Consider the following 14,469-nt stretch of genomic DNA (forward strand, 5'->3'; position numbering starts at 1 on the left):
TCTCTGTATGACGGAACAATATTGTTATCATCCCTCTTATTAACCTACTCAATACATGTATGTCCCTTATACATATTATCTCTGTATGAGGGATCAGTATGATCATTCCTATTATAAATACACAATACATATATGTCCCTTATTTATCTTATCTCTGTATGAGGGATCAATATGATCATCCCTTTTATAAATTACACAATACATACATGTCCCTTATTTATCTTATCTCTGTATGAGGGATCAATATTATCATCCCTTTTATAAATTACACAATACATATATGTCCCTTATGCATTTTATCTCTGTATGAGGGATCAATATGATCATCCCTTTTATAAATTACGCAATACATACATGTCCTGTATGCATTTTATCTCTGTATGAGGGATCAATATGATCATCCCTTTTATAAATTACACAATACATATATGTCCCTTATGCATTTTATCTCTGTATGAGGGATCAATATGATCATCCCTTTTATAAATTACACAATACATATATGTCCCGTATGCATTTTATCTCTGTATGAGGGATCAATATGATCATCCCTTTTATAAATACACAATACATATTTGTCCCTTATACATTTTATCTCTGTATGAGAGAGCAAAATGGTCGTCCCTTTTATTAACTTACACAGAGCACATTCAGTATATGTCACGTATACATCTTATCTCAGTATTTAGATGGAAAAAAACGATTGATTTCTTTTCACGTGTAAAGTGGACATATGGCTCCTCATTTCTGTATTTGGAGGCAGAAAAATGACCCCCCCTCTTTATTTTTGCCTATACATAATTCTCATATTCGTCTTAGTCTCACTATTCAGAGACAGCAAATTGATCTCCCCTTTATGTGAACTTACACAGAGCATATATGTCTCCTCATCCCTGTATTGGAAGCAGTAAAATGATACATTTATTGAAATGGACACACTATGCATACATCTCCTCTACTTCTCCTCATCACATGATTATTATACTCACGTACTCCTCTATACGTGTTTCTTTTCTTAGGGACAGCAAAATGCCCCCCCCCCCCCCCATTTTTTTTTCTTTTCTTTTTTTTTCTTTTTTTTTAGGTGATACCTATATGTCTCCTGAATCAGTCTCGGTATTTAAAGGCAATAATAATAATAATTAAAAAATCACCACTTTCCTTTATCTACACAATACATATGCCCCCATGACTCTAGAAGGGTCTGGTTTAAATAATGCTATTTATATTCTTGAGTTTGTAGTGGACTAATACAAACCACAGGCTTCAAATCGAAACATGGAAAAAAATACTAGAAATAAAAATATGAAACAAGTAGAAATATAATCTGCATAAAAATTATTATTATTTTCTAAATCTTCACATTCACATAGGCATTTCTTATTTGATGCTGGTCTAATTAGTTAGCAAGTATTTAAACATCATACAAAAGAATAAGTACAAAAAAGTCACATAAGCCTATGAAATGTACAAACAGAAGAAAGTGTCTGCAGAGTTGGGGAGGCTTTGTCCTGCAGCAGCTGTCCTCCAGTCCAGGGCTGGTGAGTGGAGCCTGCACACTGCCTGCTGTCTGCACTGGTGATCTGTACACACACACACACACACACACTAAAGAGAGTGAAGAAGGGAACAGTCCCTCTCTCCCTCCCTAGAAGTTCTCCTCTAACCCAGCTCCAACTTGCAGACTTCCAGCTCTCATGCACATTCTGCTTCTCCTCTTGCTCTGTGATGTCCTTCCTCTGGGCTTGGTAAGTGATACAGGCAACAGCTACAGGTCTCTGATGCTGGCTGATCTGAGCCATTCTGTAGTCATTCTGCACAAAGCCCAACAATCATCTCTAAAATCCTCATCATCAACCTGCCTGCCATATCTACATGCGGTCAGAATTCCCTTGTACTATTAAGGCAGGCTATCAATGTATGTATGTTTCACAGCATAGGTCCAAGCTGGATCCTACAGTCAAAGTAGTTTTTCTTGAAATCTACACTTTAATCAGCCATAGGAGGGGTGGATTGTCGTGTACAGGCTGGGGTTGTAGTAACCCCGGTGACCCCCTGATCTCAATGCATGCTGCCTGTGGTCACCCACAACTTACTCCCCTTCTGCCACACATCCGCTCACCCTCGATTTTTATATTGTGTTTATATAGATGATTTTATTTATTTTGGAAACACGGAAAGTCACGCCGAGAGTGAGTGTTTAATGTGCAAAGTGCAGATTTAATTATCTTGTAACAAGATACACTTTGTATGGGGGGAAAGGGGGCTTTGAGTGACATTTGATTGCAGGAATTTGGCAGGGAAAAACCCATAGCCAAATCTTCCAGGACCGATCAGGGAGCTTTTTGCACTGGGATCCCCAGTACTGCAGGCGTCAGTGCCGAAGCAGTTGCTAAAAAATAAGAGCCGAATAAATATTTATTCACCTACTGACCCCTTTACAAAAGCGAAGATCTTAATTATCAGATTATTACACGCATCCCCCCCTTTCCCAATTTTAACCTCTTAACTGCCGCCAACTTATTGCAGCTTGCACTATGCTGCTGGTTCCACAAGACCAGCTCAATGAAAAAAATTACTTTTATTTTTAGTTTTTATGTTCATGTCTTTTTTTTTTTTAAGAATCTTTGTGATATAACTGTATTGTGTTTGTAAACCGTGTGCACTTATAAGAAATGTGTGCATATGTAAACGTATACATATACTTTATAATACTATAATGCATTTACTTATATTTTGTAGATAAGTGGGAGTGTATGGATGTATGAAGACTGCTATACAATGCACTCATAATATATATATATATATATATATATATATATATATATATATATATATATATATATATATATATATATATATATTATTAATAAAAATAATAGTAATAATGTGTATATATCTATATATAGAAATATACACAAATATACACATAATATATATATATATATATATATATATATATATATATATATATATACACAATATATATATATAATAATAATAGTAATTAAAAAAATGTATACAATGTTTTTATATAAATTTATATATTAAATAATAATAATACAAATCTCTCTCTCTCTCTCTCTCTCTCTCTCTATATATATATATTTATACACACACACTAGTGCACACAGTGTTTATGTATATATAATATATCTGTAGGCTAGGGCAAAAAAAATCTTTAATAGATCTCTCTATATTCAGCCATCTTCTGCTTTCCATCACCCATTGCCTATGCTGTACTTGTACCTTATTCATTGAGCTATATGTACCTGTGTCTATTTTCTCTCAAGCAGGCAGACTGTGGTAGGGGTAAGTAATGAGGCTTAAGTGACTGCTGGTAAGTGCACAGAAGCAGTGTCGGTGTATTTGCTGGTGGGGTGGGGGGAGACAAGGGCTAAAATGTCAAGCACATGTGCACTGTTCTTTTATGAGAGGGCACGGTCACTGCAAACATAACATTAGCAGAGTGCAACACTAATGCAGGACATGCTGATCATGTCATGGACAAAAGCATATACACACATTTGTAGAATTACATTTTATGTTACATTGATTGATAGATTTGTAAAATAATTAGGGGGGGGGGGGTCTGGTCATATAGGGCCAAAGGCCTGACCCTCTTTTCTAATTAACGATCAATCAAGCATCCTGCATGGTCAGTACAGGAAGCCTTTAGCCAACCCTGTCCTTGACATTCAGGTCTGTCAGTGTTATATATGTAGATCTTACTAGGCATCAAAGCAGGGTTAGGATCTCAGTGCTTTACTACAAGTGGAACTACAAGTCTCCAAATAACCTGAGACCCTGGAAACTCGTAGTCTGCTGTCTATCTATCTATCTATCTATCTATCTATCTATCTATCTATCTATCTATCTATCTATCTATCTATCTATCTATCTATCTATCTATCTATCTATCTATCTATCTATCTATCTATCTATCTATCATGTTAAACTGAATGCTAATTATCGCCTTATTATTTGGTATGATGATTGCCTTGTTCTCTCACCTATTAAACTTTTATACAGGGAGACAATTCATAATTCGCATGAGTTTGATGCTGACATTTCTATCGCAAAGAGGTGTCATATAAACTCATCAGACCCCCTTGTCTTATATATTTGCCTTGTTGTATACAGTTGATGCCTTGATTGCTACAGTAGGTATAGAGGGATCTCAAGAACCCTACAGGAGGGCTGTACATTGGCTGCAATGAAGTCCCACCATAATGTCTATAGGATGCTTTTTGCATAGTGGACACATGAACGCCGCAGGTGTCAGCACTGCCATACAGGTTCGGTTGTGAGTGATGAAAAGGCAAATACTCTGCAAATAACTGTTTCTACAGAGGATACTTATTCCTTAGCAATAGCCTGACACCTTGTAAACGGCCATAGTAATGTAGGGAGAAAACCAAGCTGCAAAGTTTACAACCATCCCGAAATGATGGTGGTTGTATTGGACATACGTGTGATTTTTATATTATTTGTAGGAATTCTGATATTTATTTTCTTATATAAAAATGACTGTGTACGCACCAATCTATAATCCCATTAAACATCTGAAGCCCTTTCCAACAAAGAATGACGTCATCAGGACTCCTGAAATCCTGGATCTGCTGGTCAGGTGCAGCTGGCAGCTTAGAAATAGTAAAACCTTTAACAGACCTTTTCTTTCATATACAGCATCATAGAATGCATTTATTTTGCGGGAAAAAGGATACAAATTATTTAAACATAAAAACTAAAATAAATGAAAAAATACGTTTATTAAAATTAATAATAATAATAATAATAATAATAATAATAATAATAATTATTATTATTATTATTATTATTATTATTATTATTACAACAAACTACTACAATAAAAATTATATTAATGAGAATGATGCCACTACTACTACCAATTATTATTATCAATAACAATAGTAATAATAATAATAATAAAAAAATATTGTTTTTCTTTTGATCTTACCCCCTGATAAAAAAAAAAAAAATTCAGAGAGACCATCCTAATGATTAATAGAGAGAATGATTTACTGCATCACCACAGTACTTGGCTCATCGCTAGAAGTATTGCACAACTGACAGAGAAAAAAAAGGCACAGTCTAAACATCTTATGATCTATTTAGTAGCAAGATGAAATCTATCTCATGTAGTGCAAGGAGCCTACTGAGAGGGCGCCTGATACAGTGATATTAATTTAGAAGATTCCAGTTCACCATGCTGATATGAGGCAAATGTGTGGTGTGGCTTGAAATCTGTGGCCAACATCAGAACATGAGGGATATCAACAGGATCTCTACAAAAAAATAAAATAAAAGAAAAAACAGACATTTCTTTTTTTTTATGCTTGTAGTTCAGATGCACTTTCCTAAGAAGCACAATAGGGCATCAACCCCTAGCAAATGTGTGTTGACAGCACTGTTTTGCATTAGAGCTGTATATAGGTTAGGTTAAACTGAAACAGGACACATGCGATTTGTACATCAACTGTGAGCCTTGACCATATGTAAACCACTCACATAGCAAGCAGCTTCATTATGTCTGTACAATATAATGACCACGTAATTTTTTTTTCAGTCAACACACACACACACATATATACTTAAATATATGTATAATGTATAATAATATTATAATATATATATATATATATATAGATATATATATATATATATATATATATATATAGATATATATATATATATATATATATATCTATATATATATATAGATATATATATATATGTTATGATATAATAGCATCATTATCATAAAATAGTATTACTAGGTTTCCGAGTACTATGCATCTATGGGAAATAATGTTAATAATAATAATACTTCTGCTAGTGCACCTCCAAAGTATATAAGCAGATATACTAACTTTCGACATTTTTTACAAATATGTGTAAAAAGCATTTGAATTAAAAACATATATTTTAGTAAATGCTCCTGTTTAGCATATATAATTAAAATGAGTGTATCTCCACTTTTTATTTGTTAACATTACAATATATTTGCTTTGTTTTTTTTTTCCTGTCCTGTCTTGGCTAACAGTTTACAAAGCAGCAAAGAGATAATAAGCTGTTTCACGTCTATATTAAGTAATAAAAATAAAACAATGATTTGAACAGAATTAATTACATTTTACCTTACAGTAAACATAGCTCAAAGACACATAGATAAATAGATTAGGAACTGTACGGTAAGCAATGGAAAAGCTATTTACACACAATCCAAAAATGACACCTTAAGGGCCGACTAAACCAATAAACTAATCACTGCATGAACTACATACCATAGTATTGTTAATGACAAAACATTTCCTGATTTCTGCCACTAGGTGGCTGCTGCCTTTTACTGGGAGGGCTTTCTTTACTCATCCATTGAAGCTAGTAACTGGGTTTCAGGCACTACAAAAATGGAAGCAAATGTTTTTGTCTTGTATTTAAACACCATCTAATAGTGTATCAGGCATTTGATTTGACAGGTTATGACCTTGCAGGTAACATCAGATTCCATGAATGGTAGCATGATAACTCAAACTGTCAACATTTTTGCAATGTGTCAGTTTAGGGTTTGAAAAATGTCACCATGATTTTATCACCATGGGCTTAGTCTGTGCATTTTGGAAAATTGGTATGCTACGAATAACTGTTTTTTATTTACCTATGATATGGTCTTAAAATGATTTGGTAATAGTGACATTATCATATGAAGCTGATGGTGGAATCTAGTTATACTGAATGTTGTACACCTCTATTTTATTATTATGATTTTTATGTTATACTTTACTCTGAATGCAATGTATTGCCATTGTTTTATTAATGAAACCTGTTTTCATTCTCATGTACTAAAAGAAAAAAAAAAAAATTTGTTCCGCAAACAAAACGATGTTACATGATGTGGGTTGTTACCTTTATATAGACCCATGACCTCTATACTATATAATAATATGTATACAGTATAATACCTATAATATAGAATAAATAATATGCTGCAACCCAGTTCAACTTTTTAGGTAATACTTAGGGGTACATTTATAATGGAGATTGCAGGTCAGGTGAATCATCCCAGATTTTATTCCCCCTCCATTTATGTTTATAGCACTCCACTGAAGTTCTGAAGTCAACGGAGTGCTAAACACATTCATAAAGCACATCAATGTGCTTTATAAATGTACCTCTTTTGTAAAAAGCAGTATGGCCACATTAAAGCCATTATTCAGATTTTTTAAATGGGCCCCACAGAGATAGTTCCATCAGACATTAAATACCAAGTGCAGGTAACAAGTGAAGGCAACCTGTGACCTACTAGTGGAATCCACTAAACAATGTAGCTGTGTTCAAAGTTAGGAATTTCACTCAGTTTACCCTTTTTTACATCAGAGGGGCCATAAGGAGGTTTTTCCATCTTCATCATCATCATGTGTGTTCCAGGATTACCAGATTACCAACAAAAAAGGAGATGGACGGTCTTGTGAACTATAGACTACATGACAAACTACAGTACAGACCAGGAGGCCTATGCTCCCTGTATGCATCTCAAGGCTTCATTTTCAGTTTTGGTTAGTATTCATCTTTAAGTATTTAGCACGGGATGTTTATTGCTGTGTCAGACTATGGGTCATGATTTTACTTATCCCAGAGGTTTCAGAGGAGAGAAATACCAGCCATCTACATGGTCTAAAGCCTCGTACATATGATCCATTTGTTGGCCAACCGAGCGTCTGATTTTTGTCCAAAGGGAGTGTGCCAGGAACTTGTCTTGCATACTAAAAGTACACAATTGTCAGCCAACAAACAGGAATGTAGTGACGTACTATGAGGAATTCCAGCTCTTGAGCACCACCCTTTGGGCCCCTTCTGCTAATTTCGTGTTTGGTGAGCATTAATTCTGAGCATGCGTGTTTGTACTTTTCGACTTTTGTATGACGGACTTGTGTACTGACAATATGAAAATCAGACAACAGACCGTTGTCCACCAAAAATTTATTAGCCTGCCATCCAACATTTGTTGTCTGAAAGTTGGACAACAATTGTCATAAGGAACGTACTAACGGTCAGATTTTAGGACAACAGTCTGTCAACAGGCAATCCCCTGCCAACAATATGATCGTGTGTACAAGGCTTTACTGTATGCCATCATCACAGCTATTGCAAATGAAGTCAATTCAAGTAGAATATAGGGGTTTCAGTTATTCCCTTGATTTTTCCATTATAATTAGGAATTTGGGGTCCTTTTTTGGTTCTGCTTGAAACAGCTGGCAGTGGAAAAGAAATGGAGTGAGGCCTGCATTGTTGGTGGATCGCATGCCTGGAATTTCAGACATCAGATCCTGTAATTTCAGACATCAGCGATCATAAAGATTGCAAATAAGTTGTATTACTTTGTATCAGCGACCAACTTTAATTAATTTCTGGGAACTCCGTTAGTGAGAAATGAGAACATCCCACTGTGGTTCCTTTATCCAGCTCTCTCACCTTGGACTCCCACATGTCCTGCTGCAGTAAAGAATCTCATTTCTATGGTTGCATTCCTCATAATACACAGTAAATAAGAATCTTACAAGAATGTTTAGAATCTCTTTTAATGAATGTGGCTGGGGACGAGACGGGGATATTCAGAGACATTTTGCCCCTGGAAAACCCAAGCATTAAAAATGGTCAAAGGTTGACCCAGCTTGTCAGCAATTACTCAGAACTGAAAAATCTGTTTTGGATGGACAGATCGTTGAAAGCTCAGTAAACCCCCCCCCTTTTTTATCTTCATGTAAACACATAGACCTTTGATCTTCTTTTTTTTATATATAACACTTTTTCTTTATCTTTCTCTCATCTCTCTCTAATATACTGTTTTCTTTGTAATAACACAGGGTACATATCATTTTTAAAAAAATGAATGTTGCTTTTACTTTATTTGCATGGTGGGGGGATTGTTTAACTTTAGAGCAGGACTTGGTTTAAAGTGAATTCTATGTTTTCATTATGTATCTCAAAGGACTGCATCCAGCAAGAAGCTTGATAAATCCCATCATGTGAATGTACTGAATGCATTATTATGATAACTTAATTATTATAGCAAAGGCTCCCTTGGCTACAGTGCTTGTAAAATCATATCAGATGGCAGGTAACTAAACCCTTTAGTGCCATTGAGCCCTTACATGCACTACAGCACAATGTGTTACAGGTCCCTATGGCACTGTATAGGATTGTGTATGACTTTCAAGCCGGCTCTAGAAAAATGCTATGGGATTACATATTTGTAGAAGAAATTCAAGATTTTATAAAGTACAGGATGTTAATTTTGTCTAAACAGATCAGCAGTTAGTGATGGCAATTTCTTTAGGCGATGATTTCTGAAGCATAATGCTGAGTGTTAATAGCCAGATCTTTTGCTAAGAGCAACAAAAGTTCTGAGGATCCAACAGTTCATACAGTGCCTAAGACCCTAGAGGCCAGTTTCAGTGATATATATATATATATATATATATATATATATATATATAGTATCTCACAAAAGTGAGTACACCCCTCATATTTGTGTAAATATTTTATTATATCTTTTTATGGGACAACAGTGAAGAAATTATACTTTGCTACAATGTAAAGTAGTGAGTGTACAGCTTGTATAACAGTGTAAATTTGCTGTCCCCTCAACATTGTAGCAAAGTGTCATTTCTTCAGTGTTGTCATATGAACAGATATAATAAATTATTTTAAAAAATGTGAGGGGTGTACTCACTTTTGTGAGATACTGTATATACATATATATATATATATATATATATACTTATATATACATATATACATATATTTATATTTATATATAGATATATAGAGATATATCTATATATATTTCAAAAAGAGTTCCTGTCTACTATAGATTATTATTACTATTTTTATTATTCAGGATTTATATAGCGCCAACTGTTTATGTAGTACTTTACAATATAAAAGGGAGACAATACAGTTTCAATACAATAAAATACAAGAGGATTAAGAGGACCCTGCTCAGAAGAGCTTACAATCTAATTAACCTATAACAAAACTGGTCAAAAAAAGATCTGTACACCCACTGTTCAAGTACCACCACTGCGCCAAAAGTAACCTAAATGTGCAACAGCTGCTACTTTAAATGAAATAAATATAAATAAGCATTTACAGTGTAAATTGCTATGATGAAATGTCGGGACATGGCTGTACAGCAACCAGTTTTTCACGCTTGACGCTATACCGGAAGTGACACTCAGAGGACCACAATCTTTGGCTGGTGAGATTCAGTTCACCTATGCTGTGTCCGCTGAGACCACATTACACCAGTACTTGCTCCTGTAGTTTAGCACCAATATTTAAAAAGGGCCCAAAAAACATCCCTGGGAATTACAGACCAGTTAGCCTAACATCAATAGTATGTAAACTCTTGGAGGGGATGATAAGGGACTATATACAAGATTTTAGTAATAAGAATGATATCATTAGCAGTAATCAGCATGGATTCATGAAGAATCGTTCTTGCCAAACCAATCTATTAACCTTCTATGAGGAGGTGAGTTGCCATCTAGATAAAGGAAGGCCCGTAGACGTGGTGTATCTGGATTTTGCAAAAGCATTTGACACAGTTCCCCATAAACGTTTACTGTACAAAATAAGGTGCGTTGGCATGGACCATAGGGTGAGTACATGGATTGAAAACTGGCTACAAGGGCGTGTTCAGAGGGTGGTGATAAATGGGGAGTACTCAGAATGGTCAGGGGTGGGTAGTGGGGTTCCCCAGGGTTCTGTGCTGGGACCAATCCTATTTAATTTGTTCATAAACGACCTGGAGGATGGGATAAACAGTTCAATCTCTGTATTTGCAGACGATACTAAGCTAAGCAGGGCAATAACTTCTCTGCAGGATGTGGAAATCTTGCAAAAAGACCTGAACAAATTAATGGGGTGGGCGACTACATGGCAAATGAGGTTCAATGTAGAAAAATGTAAAATAATGCATTTGGGTGGCAAAAATATGAATGCAATCTATAGACTGGGGGGAGAACCTCTGGGGGAATCTAGGATGGAAAAGGACCTGGGGGTCCTAGTGGATGATAGGCTCAGCAATGGCATGCAATGCCAAGCTGCTGCTAATAAAGCAAACAGAATATTGGCATGCATTAAAAGGGGGATCAACTGCAGAGATAAAACGATAATTCTCCCGTTCTACAAGACTCTGGTCCGCCCGCACCTGGAGTATGCTGTCCAGTTCTGGGCACCAGTCCTCAGGAGGGACGTACTGGAAATGGAGCGAGTACAAAGAAGGGCAACAAAGCTAATAAAGGGTCTGGAGGATCTTAGTTATGAGGAAAGGTTGCGAGCACTGAACTTATTCTCTCTGGAGAGGAGACGCTTGAGAGGGGATATGATTTCAATTTACAAATACTGTACTGGTGACCCCACAATAGGGATAAAACTTTTTCGCAGAAGAGAGTTTAATAAGACTCGTGGCCACTCATTACAATTAGAAGAAAAGAGGTTTAACCTTAAACTACGTAGAGGGTTCTTTACTGTAAGAGCGGCAAGGATGTGGAATTCCCTTCCACAGGCGGTGGTCTCAGCGGGGAGCATTGATAGCTTCAAGAAACTATTAGATAATCACCTGAATGACCGCAATATACAGGGATATGTAATGTAATACTGACACATAATCACACACATAGGTTGGACTTGATGGACTTGTGTCTTTTTTCAACCTCACCTACTATGTAACTATGTAACTATGTAACTAGGTGGATGCCTCTAGGCTTCATTGATTTGAGCTTATGTGAGTGCAATGTTTGAAGCTGTTTTAACCACTTCAGCTCCAGACCATTTGGTTGGCCAAAGACCAGAGAACTTTTTATAATTTGGCACTGCGCTGCTTTAACTGGTAATTGCGCGGTCATGCAATATTTGTACCCAAACAAAATTTGCGTACTTTTTCCCCACAAATAGAGATTTCTTTTGATGGTATTTGATTGCCTCTGCGATTTTTATTTTTTGCGATATAAATGGAAAAAGACCAAAAATTTTGAAAAAAAAATGATATTTTCTAATTTTTGTTATAAGAAAAATCCAATAAAATCAATTTTAGTCATACATTTATGCCAAAATGTATTCAGCCACATGTCTTTGGTAAAAAAAATGTCAATGAGCGTATATTTATTGGTTTGTGCAAAAGTTATAGCATTTACAAACTAGGGTACATTTTCTGGAATTTACGCAGGTTTTAGTTTATGACTATCTATCTCATTTCTTGAGGTGCTAAAATGGCAGGGCAGTACGAACCCCCCCCAAACGACCCCATTTTGCAAAGTAGACACCCTAAGGAAATTGCTAAGAGGCATGTTGAGCCCATTGAATATTTAATTTTTTTGTCCCAAGTGATTGACTAACGACAAAAAACATTTTTTTTTTACAATAAGTTGTCACTAAATGATATATTGCTCACACATGCCATGGTTATATGTGGAATTGCACCCCAAAATACATTTTGCTGCTTCTCCTGAGTACGGGGATATCACATGTGTGGGACTTTTTGGTAGCCTAGCCGCGTACAGGGCCCCAAAAACCAAGCACAGCCTCAGGATTTCTAAGGGCGTAAATTTTTTATTTCACTCCTCACTACCTATCACAGTTTTGAAGGCCATAAAATGCCAAGATGGCACAAAACCCAGCCAAATGACCCCATTTTGGAAAGTAGACACCTCAAGCTATTTGCTGAGAGGCATGCTGAGTCCATGGCATATTTTATATTTTGCCACAAGTTGGGGTAAAATGACAAACTTTTTTGTTTTTGCACAAAGTTGTCACTTAATGATATATTGCGCACACATGCCATAGACATATGTGAAATTACACCACAAAATCAATTCTGCTGCTTCTCCCGAGTACGGGGATACCACATGTGTGGGACTTTTCAGGGGCCTACCTGCGAATGGGGCCCTGAAAACCAAGCACCACCTTCAGGATTTCCAAGGCGTACATTTTTTATTTCACTCCTCACTACTTATCACAGTTTCGAAGGCCATAAAATGCCAATATAGCACAAACCCCCCCCAAAATACCTCATTTTGGAAAGTAGACACCCCAAGCTATTTGCTGAGAGGCATGGTGAGTATTTTGCAGCTCTCATTTGTTTTTGAAAATGAAGAAAGAAAAGAAAATTTTTTTTTTTCTTTTTTCAAATTTCAAAACTTTGTGACAAAAAGCGAGATCTGCAAAATACTCATGATACCTCTCAGCAAATAGCTCGGGGTGTCTACTTTCCAAAATGGGGTCATTTGGGGGGGGGGTGTTTGTGCCATCTGGGCATTCCATGGCCTCTGAATTTGTGATCGGTAGTGAGGAGTGAAATAAAAAATTTACACCCTTAGAAAGCCTGAAGGCGGTGCTTGGTTTTCGGGGTGTCAAAATATAAAATATTAAATGGACTCAACATGCCTCTCAGCAAATAGCTTGGGGTGTCTACTTTCCAAAATGGGGTCATTTGGGGGGTTTTGAACTGTCCTGGCATTTTATGCACAACAATAAAGCTTATGTCACACATCACCCACTCTTCTAACCACTTTAAGACAAAGCCCTTTCTGACACTGTTTACATGAAAATTTTTTTTTTTTTGCAAGAAAATTACCGTATTTATCGGCGTATAACACGCGCCGGCGTATAACACGCACCCCAAGTTTAGGAGGGAATTTTAAGGAAAAAAACTTTTAGGAGGCAAGTTTAAGGGAAAAAAACGTACATTTAAATGCCCATCATTGCAGCCTTCTTAGTGTCATTGAAGCCTTCTCAGTGCAGTCTTGTCAGTGCAGTCTTGCCCCAGTGTAGCCATGTCAGTGCAGCCATGTCAGTGCAGCCATGTCAGTGCAGCCTTGTCAGTGCAGCCTTGCCCCAGTGCAGCCATGTCAGTGCAGCCATGTCAGTGCAGCCTTGTCCCAGTGCAGCCTTGTTAGTGCAGCCTTGCCCCTGTGCAGTCTTGTTAGTACAGCCTTGCCCCTGTGCAACCTTGCTCCAGTGCAGCCTTGCAATCCCCGCCGATTGTTTGCGATCGCGCTGACATACACATCCGAGTGTACAGATTTAAATATGGTGCCGGCGGACTCGGTGGAGCAGGGCAAGCGCCGCCGAGATCGAAGGGACTGGGCGGAGCCGAGATACACATAGCTGAGAGTACTCGGCTCCTCTCAGCTCCGCTCACAGTCATGCCCAGTCCCGCCATTGGACCTGTGTTATGTCCATCATAGGGCGGGACTGGGTGTGACTGTGAGCGGAGCCGAGAAGAGCCGAGTACTCTCGGCTATGTGTATCTCGGCTCCACCCAGTCCCTTCGATCTCGGCGGCGCTCGCTCTGCTCCGCCGAGTCCGCCGGCGACATATTTAAATCTGTACACTCGGATGTGTATGTTGGCGCGATCGGCGGGGATCGGCGTATAACACGCA

The 14,469-nt window shown here is 37.1% G+C and overlaps 1 long non-coding RNA gene across 1 annotated transcript in view; it reads left to right on the forward strand.

The window, feature by feature from the left end:
* The first annotated feature begins 1,593 nt into the window (after window positions 1-1,593).
* Window positions 1,594-14,469, forward strand: part of LOC141141435 (uncharacterized) — a 76,638-nt gene continuing 63,762 nt past the window's right edge. Inside the window, exons 1-2 of the long non-coding RNA XR_012244076.1 lie at window positions 1,594-1,748; window positions 7,450-7,577. This is a non-coding gene — a long non-coding RNA (uncharacterized lncRNA). The remainder of the gene's footprint in view (window positions 1,749-7,449; window positions 7,578-14,469) is intronic.

This window comes from Aquarana catesbeiana, linkage group LG04, assembly GCF_042186555.1.
Source record: "Aquarana catesbeiana isolate 2022-GZ linkage group LG04, ASM4218655v1, whole genome shotgun sequence".
Classification (NCBI taxonomy): domain Eukaryota; kingdom Metazoa; phylum Chordata; class Amphibia; order Anura; family Ranidae; genus Aquarana; species Aquarana catesbeiana.